Consider the following 17,205-nt stretch of genomic DNA (forward strand, 5'->3'; position numbering starts at 1 on the left):
TTCCATTCCTTGTGTTTCTTTTCTTGTTAAACCAGGGTGAGGGATTAGTCTGGATGATAGAGACTGTTAGAAAAGAAACAGCAGATATCCTCTTGAGAGAGGCAAACATTTGCTATAGGAATAGAATAGAATGTGTTTCTCTAAAGCTATGTCAAAAAGGAGTATGGGCTGAATGTGAGCTTTTAGTCTATCTTTTTCTCAAGAGATGGAAAGAAGAACTGCTGACTTAAGTATATTCCTGGGTAGGTGTGTGTTAGGAATGGTTATTTTTTTGTTTTGTTTATTTAAACATTTGGGTATTGTGGGCTTTGTCTTCTCTTAATGCCAAAACAAAAAACCCTTCTGGAATATATTTTAACCAATTAAGAAATGCCACTCATTACTGCATTTCGTTCCGTCTTAAAAATGATTTATGAGAAAGAGGTAAGCCAGGTCATTCTCAATGAGAGAAAACACTTCCTTTCCAAAAGTACCTGGGCTAGGGCTATGAAAGAGGCAGTCCTGTCTTATGCTCTGCTCAGTGAAAGAAGCCTACTAGTGCCTTCCAAAGCAGTGTTTGTGACTGGCTGGGGTGTGTGTGGATGTGACAGGCTGTGGGGAGAGGATAATAGCCTGTGATGGGGGGTAGTGTGACAGTAAGAGTGGCGGGGTACACGTATTGTGTGCAGGGGCGGCAGGTGTGCTTGCCTGGAGTGTGTGTCGGGGATGCAGCTGTGTCTAGCTATGATAGATGTAATGTGTGGGTATGAATGGTGGTGTAGCTGGCTGGCGGTACAGATGTGCCTGGCTGGGGGAGGAGGGAGCAGTGTGCATGGGTGTGTCTGGCTGAGAGGATTGGGGTTCCTGACAGTGGTGGGAAGGGAATTGGGGCTTGGGGCCCTGCCGGGAGGAGAGGAGGATTAGCCATGGGGCATTGCCTAGGCTTGGCACTCGGTTCCCTGTCCTTATTGGAAATCCTGGGAGGTGGGTGGGTGCAAGTCCACCTACATGTAAAGGTCCCTCCCCCAGCTTTGCGGAAGGGACCACTGGACCTGGGAACCAACTGAAAATGGGGGACAACTAATGAATAACATGGTCAGGAATGAAGGTCACTCTGGGCCCTGGCAGTGGGTGGGAGGATGCTTGGCTGGCTCAGATACCAGGGCTCAGGCCCAGAGGGTGGTCCTGGACTGGAGTCTGGAAAGAACATGGGTGCATCCAGACAGGTCAAGAGGAAAGCTAAGGCTGGTCCGGCGCACACTGACAAAGGGCGGAGGAGCTCTACAATGCTCTCTAGGGGAGGGGCGGTGAGCGCTGCCAGAAGTGACTGTGCCAGAAGCCAATGGGAGTTCCGTGGGCTGCGCTGTGACCAAGCTGTAAAGGGACTACAGCAGAAGGGGAAGGATAGGGCCAGGCCTCAAGAGCCAATCCCAGGAATAAACTAGCTGAATGGGGTGGTGTCAGAGTGACACAGGCCAATCTGGAAAGGCTCCTTAAGGGGGAAGTGAGACCACCTGGGAGTGCAAGGGATAGACTCATAGACTCATAGACTCATAGGTCAGAAGGGACCAATCTGATCATCTAGTCTGACCTCCTGCACAAGGCAGGCCACAGAACCCCACCCATCCAATTTTGTACAACCCCTATCCCAGGACCGAGTTATTAAAATCCTCAAAAATGGTTTGAAGACCTCAAGCTGCAGAGACACCACCAGCAAGCGACCCGTGCCCCACGCTGCAGGGGAAGGCGAAAAACCTCCAGGGCACCTGCCAATCCGCCCTGGAGGAAAATTCCTTCCCGACCCCAAATATGGCGATCAGCTAAACCCTGAGCATGTGGGCAAGAGTCACCAGCCAGCACCCAAGAAGGAGTTCTCCGCAGCAACTCAGTACCCATCGCATGCAACATCACCCCGCAGACCACGGGGTAACTCCAGTTCCTCCATCTTGTTACCTAGGCTCCTCGCATTAGTGTACAAACCTTTTAATTTTCGGCGTTTGGCGTCAGTGACATTCTTTCCCCCGTCGTGCACAAACTGTCTGCCACCAGCATCACCCGTTACTCTGGTTTCTACTCCACTATTCCTCCTTGGATCAAATCTTGGGGCCGCAAGGGTATCCCCGCTCACTTTGTTTACTTCCCTCTCCGGGTTATGTTCTGGCGTGGAGATCTCCCGAACATTTCCCAACCATCTCCCCCAACTTTCTAGTTTAAAGCCCTCTTGATGAGGTCGGCGAGCCTCCATCCTAGAATCCTATTTCCCTCCTTGCTGAGATGAAGTCCATCCTGAGCAAACAGTTGTCTATCCGTAAATGCGTCCCAGTGACCGTACATCCCAAAGCCCTCCTTATAGCACCGCTCCCTGAGCCATCTGTTGATCGCCATAATCTTGTCCCTCCTTCGTCGCCCCGCTCTAGGAACCGGCAGAATCCCACTGAAGATCACCTGAGCCTCAATGTCTTTAAGCCTCTTCCCCAGTCAGCTGCAGCGGCACAGGAGGCGGCGAACAGAGCGGCTAACAGGGGAGTTTCAGTGGGAGTTTCCAGGGGGAGGTTACAGGGGAGACCAAGGCAGAGGAACCGGGAAGGCAGACCAGGGAAGAGGCAGCCCTGCGCTGGTCGGTGGCCTGCGGTGCGGTGTGAGCTGTGGATTGCCAGGCACAGAGTTGCAGCGCTACGATGGAGGCAGAGGCAGCAGGTGCAGACACACTGAGGATGACTGGGTGCGGCAGCTGCGGCATGTACATGGTCCTAGAGGGAGCACCTGAAAGGAGTTTCATCTGCATGAAGTGTCGTCTGATAGAGCTGCTGGAGGAAAAGGTAAGGGGACTGGAGATGCAAGTGGAAACTCTGGCTGAGTTTAGAAGGGGATTTGAGCAGATGATGGAACACAGACATGATGAGGCACAGGGGACAAGTTCAGGCGAGCGGACAAAAGCAGGACCTAAGGACTCTGAGGAGGGACTGCTGAGTGAGGAAAGTGGACGGTGGAAGCATGTCACTAGGAGAACCAGACAGAGGATAAGACGGGCCAGCGATGGACAAATAGAACTCAGGAATAGGTTTGCTGAGTTGGGAAAGGAAGATGGAACACAGCGGGTTGCTGAAGGAGTAACGGCAAGGAAGAAGAGGCAAGCAGCTAGTCCTGCAGATGGAGGGGAGCAGTCAGTGGAGGCAACATCAAGTACGAGCCCTAGGAGGATTGTGAGGTCGAATACAAATCAGGAGGAATCACGGCCAGCTGCTGTGGGGGATAGACCGGAGAATCGCATTGTCACCAGGAAAAGGCAAGTCTACGTGATTGGAGACTCTCTACTGAGAAGAGTAGACAGGCCTGTAACTAGACCGGATCGGGAGAACAGAAGAGTGTGCTGTCTGCCGGGGGCTAAGATACAGGATGTGGACTTGAGCCTGAATACGATCTTAGCGGGAGCGGGAAAAAATCCGTTGATTATCCTTCATGTGGGAACGAACGATACAGCTAGTTACTCACTGGACTGTATCAAGGAGAACTATTTCAGACTGGGGAAGAGGCTTAAAGACATCGAGGCTCAGGTGATCTTCAGTGGGATTCTGCCGGTTCCTAGAGCGGGGCGACGAAGGAGGGACAAGATTATGGCGATCAACAGATGGCTCAGGGAGCGGTGTTATAAGGAGGGCTTTGGGATGTACGGTCACTGGGACGCATTTACGGATAGACAACTGTTTGCTCAGGATGGACTTCATCTCAGCAAGGAGGGAAATAGGATTCTAGGATGGAGACTCGCCGACCTCATCAAGAGGGCTTTAAACTAGAAAGTTGGGGGAGATGGTTGGGAAATGTTCGGGAGATCTCCACGCCAGAACATAACCCGGAGAGGGAAGTAAACAAAGTGAGCGGGGATACCCTTGTGGCCCCAAGATTTGATCCAAGGAGGAATAGTGGAGTAGAAACCAGAGTAACGGGTGATGCTGGTGGCAGACAGTTTGTGCACGACGGGGGAAAGAATGTCACTGACGCCAAACGCCGAAAATTAAAAGGTTTGTACACTAATGCGAGGAGCCTAGGTAACAAGATGGAGGAACTGGAGTTACCCCGTGGTCTGCGGGGTGATGTTGCATGCGATGGGTACTGAGTTGCTGCGGAGAACTCCTTCTTGGGTGCTGGCTGGTGACTCTTGATAAGAGATAAGAGGGTGTGGCCTTACTGGCAGAAGGAGTTTGCGGGGGCCCCGCACAGCGAGAGGGATTTTATCCTCACCAAGCCTGGGAGCCTGAGCACAAGTAGTACCCCCCAGCTGTGATGGGGGCAACTCCAAGAGGATTGCCCCATTCTGCCTACACAGAAATCCCCGCCACCAAGCGGGGTTGAGAGGGACTCTCCATCCCCCCACAGAGGGTGTGGTTGGGAGGGCACGCCCCATAGATTGTGACTATGAGGAAGAGGGACTAGCCTACATACACTGAGGGGTTTTGTTGGCATGCGTCCCCCAACATAAGGGAAACTTTAGGTGGCACCCAGCAGCATTGCTAAGCTGAGGCATTTGAAAATCATGGATCAGGCTTCCTCCACAGTCAGGGATTGGCTTTAAAAACAAAATTGTTTAAAATAAATAAAAATGGGGTCCTTAATTGGCTGCTGGTTTTTTAACCTGCAAGGTTAATTCACCCTCTTTGGGCACCAGCAATATGCTGCTACCTTTTACTGCATGGCCCTGTGCTATCTTTTCCCCCTACAGGTCACCCACCTCATTCCAAGCATAGAATGGCTTGTGTTTCCTGAATGAACCGTCACTATTTTATTATCATGCAATGTGTCCCCCAGGCCTTATTTATACTGCACAGTATTCATTTCTTCATGGGCTGATTTATGGTGCTCATGGCTGTAGTATCTAAAGCCATGAGGTCAGTGGGAGTTAGGTGTCTATAAACCTTTGAGGATCTGAGCCTATGCTTCACAAACATCAGGAAATAATTTTTTTCAAGTGAGGGAGTGCTATTATCCACCTTTTACAGACGGGGAGCTCAGGCACAATGGAATTAAGTTTTTAAAGTATCCATTTATTTTGGGTACCCTCTTTGAAACATGTAGAACCTGATTTTCTCAGAATACTCAGCATTCTGTAGCACTTTATGCGCTCAAAGAATAGCCTTCAGTGATTTCAGTTGCTACTGTGAATGATTTTCAGGCATGCTGAGCAGGCTTCTGCCTCAAGTTGGGTGCCCAGACAATAAAGGATACAATTAGTGACTACTTCTGAAAAGTCTGGTTTAAACTAATTGACTGGCATCACATAGGAACACTGCAGGTCACAGCGAACGGCACATGATGCCCACTGCTCTGAGGTGTTTAAGAATTCAGCCAGATGCCACCCAGAGGTACTTTGCCTAGATGTGTGCTCAGACAAGGAACTGGGAAAAGGCCCCACCTTTGCAAAGAACCCTTCCATCCAGCTTCCTCCTCCTGAACTGATGTATGGCCAACAGGGCCAGTGCTGGGACTTTGGGAGGAGGTTGATTAGGACGTGTGAGAGAAACCACTCATCTCCTTATGGATCCAGCCCTTGAAGCCCCTCTGCTCTCTTCACAAGCCCCTCCTCCCTTAAGCCCAGCCTCAGGGCCCTTGCTCTTGCCCCAAGGTCCTCCCCGCCCCCCCAATCCAGCTGTGGGGACCTTTCCTGTAACTCCCCAAAACCCAGCTCCATGAACACCTCCTGCACCTGCCCTACCCCCAAACCCAGCACCAGGGTCACTTCGTGTTCCTTCCCCCCCCCAGCCCAGCTCCAGGGATCCCTCCTGCCCCCACTCTGGAGAGCCTTCCTCTTCCGTCCCCTGGCCCACTAAACCCAGCTCTAGGGACCCTTCCAGTTCCGACCCCACAACCCAGATCCAGGGACCCTTCCTGTTCTTCCCCCGCCCCCTGCAATCCAGCTCAGGGGATTGCCTGCCCTTACCCCGCACTGGGTACCGACCCGCTTCCCCCTCGCTCCTGCTCCTGCAGCAGCAGCAATCTCAGGCCGGGCCGGTGTCACCACACAAACAGCTCCGGCCGGGCTGCTGAGGGTGCAGGAGTCACCGCTGCTAGTAGTGCGCATGCTCAGATTTCCCGCGCATGCCCGTGAAGCCGCTCCCGACAGGACCGCGGTGGGGCTCTTGACTTCTCGCGTTAGTTGCCGCTGCCAGGCGCGGGTGGTTTGAATGGTTACAGCGCGCGCGCGCGCGCGCTCCTCTCTATACCCTGGAGGCTCCTGTTACGGGCCCCAGCCTCCCGCGGTGAGTCTGAGGGGAGGGGGTCTTGGGGCGGGACGGGCCCTTGGAGATAGTGGGGCGGGGTGAGGGGCCTGGTGAGCGGGCAGGGGAAGTGGCTGGTCCCCAGTATGACGGGGGGGGGTCTTGGGCGGGGTGAGGGGCCTGGTGAGCGGGCAGGGGAAGTGGCTGGTCCCCCGTATGACGGGGGGGCTCTTGGGCGGGGTGAGCGGGCAGGGGAAGTGGCTGGTCCCCAGTATGACGGGGGGGGGTCTTGGGCGGGGTGAGAGGGGCTTGGTGAGCGGGCAGGGGAAGTGACTGGTCCCCAGTATGACGGGGGGGGGTCTTGGGCGGGGTGAGCGGGCAGGGGAAGTGACTGGTCCCCAGTATGACGGGGGGGGTCTTGGGTGGGGTGAGCGGGCAGGGGAAGTGGTTGGTCCCCAGTATGACGGGGGGGGGGTCTTGGGCGGGGTGAGAGGGGCCTAGTGAGCGGGCAGGGGGAGTGACTGGTCCCCAGTATGACAGGGGGGGTCTTGGGCGGGGTGAAAGGGGCCTGGTGAGCGGGCAGGGGAAGTGACTGGTCCCCAGTATGACGGGGGGGGGGGTCTTGGGTGGGGTGAGCGGGCAGGGGAAGTGGTTGGTCCCCAGTATGATGGGGGGGGTCTTGGGCGGGGTGAGGGGGGCCTAGTGAGCGGGCAGGGGGAGTGACTGGTCCCCAGTATGACGGGGGGGGTCTTGGGCGGGGTGAGAGGGGCTTGGTGAGCGGGCAGGGGAAGTGACTGGTCCCCAGTATGACGGGGGGGCTCTTGGGCGGGGTGAGCGGGCAGGGGAAGTGGCTGGTCCCCAGTATGACGGGGGGGGGTCTTGGGCGGGGTGAGAGGGGCTTGGTGAGCGGGCAGGGGAAGTGACTGGTCCCCAGTATGACGGGGGGGGGTCTTGGGCGGGGTGAAAGGGGCCTGGTGAGCGGGCAGGGGAAGTGACTGGTCCCCAGTATGACGGGGGGGGGGTCTTGGGTGGGGTGAGCGGGCAGGGGAAGTGGTTGGTCCCCAGTATGATGGGGGGGGTCTTGGGCGGGGTGAGGGGGGCCTAGTGAGCGGGCAGGGGGAGTGACTGGTCCCCAGTATGACGGGGGGGGTCTTGGGCTGGGTGAAAGGGGCCTGGTGAGCGGGCAGGGGAAGTGACTGGTCCCCAGTATGACGGGGGGGGGGTCTTGGGTGGGGTGAGCGGGCAGGGGAAGTGGTTGGTCCCCAGTATGATGGGGGGGGGTCTTGGGCGGGGTGAGAGGGGCCTAGTGAGCGGGCAGGGGGAGTGACTGGTCCCCAGTATGACGGGGGGGGTCTTGGGCGGGGTGAGAGGGGCTTGGTGAGCGGGCAGGGGAAGTGACTGGTCCCCAGTATGACGGGGGGGGGTCTTGGGCGGGGTGAAAGGGGCCTGGTGAGCGGGCAGGGGAAGTGACTGGTCCCCAGTATGACGGGGGGGGGTCTTGGGTGGGGTGAGCGGGCAGGGGAAGTGGTTGGTCCCCAGTATGATGGGGGGGGGTCTTGGGCGGGGTGAGGGGCCTGGTGAGTGGGCAGGGGAAGTGGCTGGTCCCCAGTATGATGGGGGGGGTCTTGGGCGGGGTGAGGGGCCTAGTGATTGGGCAGGGGAAGTGATTGGTCCCCAGTATGACGGGGGGGTCTTGGGCGGGGTGAGAGGGGCCTGGTGAGCGGTCAGGGGAAGTGGCTGGTCCCCAGTATGACGCGGGGGGGGTCTTGGGCGGGGTGAGGGGCCTGGTGAGCGGGCAGGGGAAGTGGTTGGTCCCCAGTATGATGGGGGGGGGTCTTGGGCGGGGTGAGGGGCCTAGTGAGTAGGCAGGGGAAGTGATTGGTCCCCAGTATGATGGGGGGGGTCTTGGGCGGGGTTAGAGGGGCCTGGTGAGTAGGCGGGAACAAGGGTAGTCCCCAGCATGGCTTTGGGGGGGGTGCCTTGGACAAGGTGAGAAGGGCCTGGTGAGGAAGAGGGGGTCCCTAGGAGTATGGATCTGGGTGGAGTAGCCTATCTCTGCTCTCCCACCTACCTAGAGAAAGGGCCCAATACAACGGATCCCTCCCCTCTGCCAGGCACCCACTGTGGTAGCTTTGTACATCCCACCCTTCTCCTTGCCCTACTGTCTTGCTGGACATTGTGGACCTTCCTGCAGACCCAGGGAAGGTCCTTCACATCGGCTCTGTGCCAGCCTGTCTTGTAAGCCAGTTCCAGACAGGTTGAGGAGGAGAGAGTGGGCTTGGCTAGTAGCAGCTGCGATATAGGACCCAAGTCAGAAGGGTTATGTCTAGGGTGACCAGACAGCAAGTGTGAAAAATCAGGACAGGGGGTGGGGGGTAATAGGAGCCTGTATAAGAAAAAGACCCCAAAATTGGGACTGTCCCTATAAAATCAGGACATCTAGTCACCCTAGTTATGTCGCACACAGGTGTCCACGTTGGTGTACATCACATGCTATGGGGTTGGAGAAGGTGTAATGTAAAGAGGGAGAAGGGAGTGCTCACAGTTTTACACTGCCCTCCTCCTGTCTCCCTTCTTGCTTTTCCTGCCATTCAAGCTGCACTTCTGGCCCCTCTGTTTTAATCCCTTCTGCTCACTCACTGAGCTGTAATTTGGACATCAGACAGATATAAGATAGTAATATGCTTGTCAGGAGCCATGTCTTATGTATGTAGGATACCATATACCCATATGATGTATATTATAGTAGTTTGGCAGTATGTGTTTTAGCTGAAGTTACACATAAGAGCAGCCATACTGGGTCAGGCCAATGGTCCATCTAGCCCAGTATCGTGACTTCTAGCAGTGGCCAATGCTAGGTGCTTCAGAGGGAATGAACAGAACAGGTAATCATCAAATGATCCTTTCCCCATCGCCCATTCCCAGCTTCTAGCAAACAGGCTTGGCACACCATCTTTGCCCATCTTGACTAATAGCCATTGATGAACCTATCCTCCATGAATTTATCTAGTTCTTTTTGAACCCTGTCAAGTATCAGTGGGTAGCCGTGTTAGTCTGTATCCACAAAAACAACAAGGAGTCCGGTGGCACCTTAAAGAGTAGCAGATTTATTTAGGCATAAGCTTTCGTGGGTAAAAAACCTCACTTCTTCAGATGCATAGAGAGTCTTCATGCATCTGAAGAAGTGAGGTTTTTTTGAACCCTGTTATTGTCTTGGCCTTCACAACATCTTCTGGCAAGGAATTCCACAGGTTGATGGTGAATTGTGTGAAGAAATACTTCACCGGGACTATTGTTACATTCCTCTATTTCCGTATGTCCATAGCTTTCTGGAAAGCAGTCTCTTTTGAGCATGAAGTTATCCATGCTGGGTATCAACCGGTGGGATTTTTTTTGTTTGTTTGGAGCTGTGAAAGTTTGAGCAAAAGCCTTCCAGCAGTTTTTGAGTTAATCAGAGATGAATCTCTGGTGTGAAGCCCTGTTAGTTAGTAAAGTTGTATTTTTTTGCGGGGGACACTGACTGTTATAGTATCAGTAATACTATGTTATAGTATCAGTAGTAGCCTACTAGCCCCCTAGCTACTGAGTTTTGTCCAGCTCCAAAATATCCTTCCTCTTTCTCCCGAAACACCCCTTATATCCCTTCCACAAGGCCTCCACTGAGCCTGTGTATGCCCCCAACCTCTGGTACTCTGTAGCTCCCCTCACCCCAAGTCCAATCAGTTGGGTGAGGAGTTGGAAGCACTAAGCAGCCTCAAACTGTTTCCTCCTCCTGCATGCTGCCTCCTTTCTTCCAGGTGAGGGCTGAAAACTGGTGTGGGAACAGTGTTGACCCCCTGTCTCCTTCAGGCTGGAAGCTGTGGCAGTGATGACTTTCCCTTTCCCTTTAAAATTTTGCTCATGACATCTGTGGTCCTGTAGTGCCATTTACTTCTGTGCTTGCTGATGGCATTTCAGGTTTGGGTTCTTCGCTCTCATTCTGCTGTCAGATCCACGTGTGTGGGGAAGTCTCTTGTCATTAGTGGAGTTCTCTGTGGATCTAATTACAGGATTGGGCATAAGTTAATATCTGAGGCTATGATCTCAAACATGCACATATTTAACTTTACATATGTGAAGAAGCACCCTTGAGGAGTCTGCCTGCATGTCTGTCTGTAGGATCAAAGTCTGTGCTGATATTTGTAATGGAGGTTTTCAATGTAGGAAATATTAGTAGAGGGATTTTAATTTAGAAACAAATTCTGTATTGAAATTTTTATGTTCCTGCAGAGCTGCTAATTGATGCAAGAGGAAATTGTTAGGCCTCCCAGTTCTATTAGCAAAACCCAGGGAGCTTGTAAACTATACAACCCCAATAGGTGAGGTTCAAAGAGCATCTAAACTCCTGTAGTAAAGCTGATAAAGCTTGCAAGCTCCTTTATGCTTAAAGCACCCCATCAATTTATATTTCAGATACAAATGTGACTCCTCCCTCCCCCACTGCTGTTAAAAGTAACATCTAAAGCCCTGATCCTCCAAACACTATGCATCTGAATAGTCCCACTGAACTTCCTTTACATGTGTAAGTGCTTGCCGGATCAAAGCCTAAGGCCTGGTATACGCTGCAAAGTTAAGCCAATATAAATTGCCTTTGCCTATTTGTACATGTCTGTATACTTAAATTTACCTCTACCTAACATAAGTGACCTGTTACAGCGATGCAGTAAAACCACTTCCCCAAGTGGGATGGAGCTGAAGTCAACCTACTGAGGTTGACATTGTAGTACAAGTGTGTAGACACTGTATGACCTGTGTCAACCTGTACAGTCTTCCATCGCCCGTCCTACAATGCCCCATTCCTTGCGACAGTGACCTCTCTGGTCACAATTGTGAACTCTACTGCCCAGTGGTCCCAGACACCAAAAGGCACCCCACCACACATTTTTGAAATGCCTTTTCCTGATTGCCCAGCTTAGCAAGCACACCTAGCAGTGTTCCCTTGTTGTGTGCAACTGTGCCAGCTCATGTACAAGAGACACTTCTGGCTGGAGCAGGCAAGAAGTATTGGATCTCATGGACCTGTGAGGAGAAGAAGCTGTGCAAGCACAGCTATGAATCAGCAGTAGAAATGTGGCTATCTACTAACAGATTGCACAGGAAATGCAGGAAAAGGGTATGACAGGTATCAGCAGCACTGCAGCTTGAAAGTGAAGGAACTATGCCAGGCATACCACAAAGGCAGTGAGTGCAAAATCGAGATGGGGCTGAGCCACAGACTTGCTGCTTTTACAGTGACTTTCATGTCATACTTGGTGGAGACCCAACCAGCACACTGCAGACCACCATGGATGAGACAAGAGACTCGCTGCTGTGAACAGCAAGGAGGAAGAGGATGAGGGGACAAGACATGGCAAGGAGTTCAAGCCATACCACAAGTCAGGACCTGTTTGAGACTTTGCCACAGTCTACCCAGTTTCCCTAGCCAAACATGGATAACCCTGATGTAGGAGAAGGGACCATGGGTAAGTGTATGCATGCATTTTTCCTTAGTGTTTAAATTTAAAGATGGTTCCCATCCCAAATTTAACCAGACACAGGTATGGACTTGTCACTGTCCTACTCCTACAAGAGGAGGTAGTGGTATAACAAACAGAGGTAGAGTTGGCATCTGGTTTCCATTCCCCTGTTGGGTTAAGTAGGGGACAGGGGTTCAGAGCAGTTTGTTTATGAACATAGAGATGTCTCTTGAATCCTCCTGGGTTATCTTGATGAAACTTTCATGGTGTTGCTCTGCAGTTCATTTTCTAAGCGAAGGCTGTCTTATTTCTTCCTTTGTGGTAGGATGCTCTCCCATGCCACTCCACAATGAATTCACCTGGCACCATTGCAGTAAACACGCTAGCAGCATATGGCTCTTGGTGGGTTTGGGACCCCAGTTGCAGCTATGTTATGTGTACCTTTGTTACCCTCAGGAGTGACGTATTAGCTAAAAACACCACAGCCTGCGGAAAATGGTACCAGTATTCAGTGTCATTGCCCTATACTAGTGCCCATGGAAAAGGAACTGAAATTTTATTGTTTCATGCAACTGAAATTCCTTGCTCCTGGCCAGCCATACTCACTATGGCTGGGGCTGGAGAGCACTGCTGTGCAGAGGTGCTCCAAAGCTGAAGTGTCAGTATGTCTTATTAAAAGATTTTGTGGGAATAAGATAAGGGAGTTTTGAAACTTCCCTTTCCATTGTGACTGTAAATCCAAGGATACATCTGTCTGGTTTTTATCAGCAGCTGCTGCTATTGCAGCCTTGAGGGGTACTCCCTCCACACCTGCAGAATACCTGACTCTGATGAGGAGGAGAAAGAAGAGTAGTAGGGAGGACATGTTCAGTGAGAGCTTGCAAGCAAGTGCTGCATCAGATCATGAACAAAGGGCCTAGAGTGCCAAAATGGCTAACATGGAGAAGTAAAGAACAGGAGGAAGGCACATAAAAAGGAGATGATGCACCAGGACATACTGGATTTTCTCCGGCAGCAAACACAAATGTTGCAGACCCTAGTTGACCTATAGGTTCAAACATCCCAGACTCCCCATTCTTTGGAGAACTCCATGGTTGCTGCTCCCTACCTATGCAGCCCCCCATTCCATGTGGCATCATGGGGTGCATCACTACTCCATCAGTTCATGCTGTGGGCCAGCAAGGAGAATCATAGCTTCCCATACACTCACCTACGAGAACTATGGAGAGTGTATGCCTAGCCACAATGGATTACATTTTTTGCGCTGAAATGGACAGAAATGTTTGCTGACTCTCCTATTTCATAGTCTCATTCTATTAATTTGTTAAAAGTTTTTATCTCATAGTCTCTTGTTTTTTGCGTATTTCTTTTGCACTATTTTTGACATTCAATACGTATCTATTTTTGGAGAATAAAACTGTTTAGTTCACAATGGGTATTGCAGAAGGCATAGCAGGGCTGACAGCACACCGTGCTTGTAAATGCACAGAAAGCACCACATAACTCATAGGTTCAGGAACACACACAGTTGTATTTTATAAATTCCGCAAATACTAAACAATTCCTAGCAGCACCCAAAGCTCTAGTCCCAGAGAACAGTCCAGCACAGAAAACTACTGTGCCTGACCATTCAATTGCTCTTTTAAAGCTTCTGTCAATCATGTAATTCCATACTGAGCTCTTTTAATGGCCCTTGTGTCTGGCTGTTCAGTCAGCAGACAGTTGCTCCACCTCTACCTTGGGGGACATCTGGCCTGTGACTGCTATAAACTGAAAGACACATATCTGTCAGAGATGGTCTAGGTCTGCTTAATCCTGCCTCCTCTGCACAGGGGACTGGACTAGATGACCACTTGAAGTCTCTTCCAGCTCTACATTTCTATGATCCTGTGAAAGAAGTTAGAGGGAAAAAATACTTTTTTCACTTTTTCACTTCATAGGTTCAAAAGCACTTTGTGCAAAATCAACTTTACTCTGTAGATATCTGCTGATTTCCCCCTGTTGTTTGTGTGGGCCACTCACACAGCCACAAAGGAAAGAAAATGTGGTATTAGGAAAATGTGGTTTTAAAACTACAAAAACTGACAGAGACTCAAGGTTTGGTGTGGCACCTCAAACCACTTAAAATTCATGTTTTGAAGTTTAGACTTCCATATGGACAGGGTCCTTATAATAGTTTTGTATTTTATTTTTTTTTGTAGGGCATGGAAAATGTAAATTTAAATACAAAAATTTAAGCAAATGTTAAGGTTGAGAACTATGTTAACAAGTCAGAAAATGGAGTTTCTTGTAGGAAACTGAATCACCATGTTGTACAAGTTCTGTTTTGTATTGCAGTATTTGTTTTTAGATGTGTACATTCCTGCTGAGAAATAGCCATAGAGTTGGGAGTTGGCAATTCCTGAGTTGTAATGGAAGCATTGTTACGGAGCTGGGCCATGATTCTGCACTTAGTTCTATGTGAGGACAGCCCAGTGAAGTCAGTGTAGCACAGAATGGGTGCAAGATTCCACTGGTGCAGATTCAACATCTGGACCTTGGTTATTTTGGGCATCCTTGCTTCTCTGAAAAATGAGGATATTGCCTAGTTCACAGGAGGTTTGTGATGATGAATTAATGTTGGTTAAAGTGCTTTGAATGTGTAAGGTATTACATAAATTCTAAGTGGTGTTGAGTTAATGATAACTGTTTATATTTGGGTCTGTGCTTTCATTCTTATTTTCCTTTGGCTCTCTTCCTCCAGTGGCTGTGAAAGACATTGTGGTTCCCATTACAAGTGGTAATGGAAATAGCATCTGAGCGCTGTGTGGAATGCTAATATTATTATCAACAAACTTTAGGGAGTGGTGGTCTGGTTTTAACAGCTGCCTGGTGCAACAGGAGATGAATAACAGAGAATACTTAACCAGATTTTCTTTGTGTACAACTATATTTTAGATTGTATTACAACACTCATTGTTTTTCTCTTGTTCTGAATGATCTGTGTTAAAATTATTCTTGTAATTCAAGTTCTTTAAGATGTCATATAAGAAAAAGTTTAATGTACCCTGGATGTTAAGAAAAAACTTTCTTTGTATCCCAACTAGAGTTTGAGTCAAACGGGCAGATTATAATGAGCTTTGGTTCAGTTTTACATCAGATAGATCAAAAACTTAAATCTGTACCCCAAAATAGTCATGCTACTTTCCTACAAGTGGTATATCGGCAAGGGAAATATACTAACTTAGGAAACTATTTAGCTATTTAAGTATGAAGGTCCACTTAAGAGTTACTTGACTATCTAAAACTGGGAACTTTGGGGTAGGTTGAGAACATAGAATATAGCCCTAACTGTCTTGACTACGGTAGACATTAAAATCACAACTTTTTTTTTTTAAATACGACTGTTGGCACAGTGTGATGTCAGTGGCTCAGCACTGCTAGAACTGGGAGCAAGTGTGGGCCATTGACAGAGCCGCCAGGTGCATTCTGAATCATATTAGGATCATTGTCCTAGTAAGTCTAGGTATAGAAAACCAACCTTGGATCATTCCCAAATGTAACTTTTATTTAGGGCCCCAGCGTGCCCTCAGTGGAAGTTTAGCTTGAATAAATACGATGTGATTTGACTCTAATCTTAATTCACAAACACCACTTATCGCTTTAGTGTGTGAAAAGTTGGCCCTTTTGACCTGTGGCATTTGAAAGGCTAAGAGCAGCCTATGGGATTTGAGGCAGAATAAATCAGCATTCATTAAAAATATATATTCTAGGAATGATTGAATATTCAGTTTCTGCAGGAATTAATATACAGTAAAAGGTTTTGTAAGAAAACTAGAAGCTAATCCAATAGGAATAATTAGGTGTAATTAGCAATACACTCCAGATACTCATGCGGAGAGATTTAGTTGCATAGGAGTAACTATTCTAGTGTATATCTTGCGTAGTGTCTATATATCTGTAATAAATCAGTTGGTCTCTCTCCTAATTCTGTTCTGAATATATTTGCAGAGTTTTAATCCTTTCAGCAATCTTTGTACTTTTATTTATTTAGATCTATAGAATATATTTACTAAAAAATTGCCTCGCCGTGACTTTAGGTGCCTTTGCCATAAATTAAAAGTGCAAATACTAAGACAAATTAAAATATAGCCCAGGATGTTCTCCAACTCCAGGAGAGAAAACAAAAAGCACCCCAATCACAATGCCAGTTTTTTATATTTCCCAGTCTTAAGTACACAGCTCCCTACTTAGAAGCCTGAGGGAGACAGTGAGCATAGTGGTGTGCCCTGAAGACTGACAGAATTGGGGTGCTTTGGATCAAGGGGAGATGTGAATTCCAAAGTTCAGGGCCTCTCATTGTAAATGCTCTGACAGCTGCTTCCTCCCTTTTAAATAGGATGATGGTGTGTCAGAATAGATCACTGTGTTTGAATAAACTGACCATAAAACTGTGAGTCAGTAAATCCAAAGGCCATGTCTACACTATAGATTTTGTGCCACTTTCACCAATTCCCTTTGTTTCTTTGACTTATTCATAACCAATCTACTTGTAATTTCACATTTGATGTTATGGCAGGATAGATTTCTCCCCTCCCACCTGGGAAACTTTGACATAAATTCGGCAATGTGTTTGAGAGATGTGGGTTTAAAAACGTGAATATGTTTTGAGAAATTATTTTTTGACTTGTAATATACAAAATAGTTTAGCTTAGAAACTCCAAATTTGTGTATGTGTGTTGTTGTCCTTGGTGAGGAGTAGTTCCTTTGGCTACTTGTAGGGGAAGTAGGGGGATTGTGTAGTTATTAAAGGTGGTTGATATGTACATTTTAAAAACTGCAGAGTTCCAATGTGTGCATACTATCCATTATGCTTTAGGAACCCACCTCACACAGTGAATCCTGGCTCTCAAGTATTTGTTTCTTAAACCCCAAGGGATTTTATTAGTTTTTTCCCCTTATACATATTTACAAGTTTAAGATTTTTTTTTTACTGGGAATCGAGGGTCTAAGATTTTCCCATCTGCGTTTTCCTAAATAAGCTGTCTCTTATACGAGTGTGACGTTTTACCAATTCTGTGGCAGTGTGAAAGACTTCTTAAATGTGTGAGCATAACATGTAGCTATACAGCTCTGCCAAGTATCATGTGTATTTGGCCAACCTATGTTCCATTGTATGCATCCGAAGAAGTGGGCTGTAGCTTATGCTCAAATAAAGCTTATGCTCAAATAAATTTGTTAGTCTCTAAGGTGCCGCAATTACTCCTGTTCTCTATGCACTAGTGTGTGAGTTATAAAAACAACCACAACAAAACCCCTTGTTTTCAGTTCTAGTTAACCACCAGAGGGAGCCAATATAGTCTCATAAATCTGAGGACTAATACTAGTATTTTATCTGTAGAGTTCAAGCACACAGATTTCTCTAGTTTACCACCTACCTCCGTATGCTCCCTGCCCTGCTTTCAGTTTGCTCAACTAAATAGCATTTACTATGTCTGCTGCTTCAGGAAAAGCTAGGTGAAATTCCCCTTCACTTTTTGTCT

General features: G+C 48.9%; 1 protein-coding gene across 4 annotated transcripts in view; it reads left to right on the forward strand.

Annotated features, from left to right (window-relative positions):
- Positions 1–6,215: 6,215 nt before the first annotated feature.
- Positions 6,216–17,205, forward strand: part of SKA1 (spindle and kinetochore associated complex subunit 1) — a 42,013-nt gene continuing 31,023 nt past the window's right edge. For 2 of the 4 annotated variants that reach the window (XM_050944779.1, XM_050944781.1), the window contains exon 1: positions 6,216–6,230. The gene's annotated coding sequence lies outside the window, so the exon portion shown is untranslated. Of the gene's footprint in view, positions 6,231–11,367; positions 11,690–17,205 lie in introns of those variants that run through there. The other 2 variants (XM_050944777.1, XM_050944778.1) reach the window with 1 other exon arrangement.

The sequence above is a fragment of the Gopherus flavomarginatus genome, chromosome 3 (assembly GCF_025201925.1).
Source record: "Gopherus flavomarginatus isolate rGopFla2 chromosome 3, rGopFla2.mat.asm, whole genome shotgun sequence".
NCBI lineage: Eukaryota > Metazoa > Chordata > Testudines > Testudinidae > Gopherus > Gopherus flavomarginatus.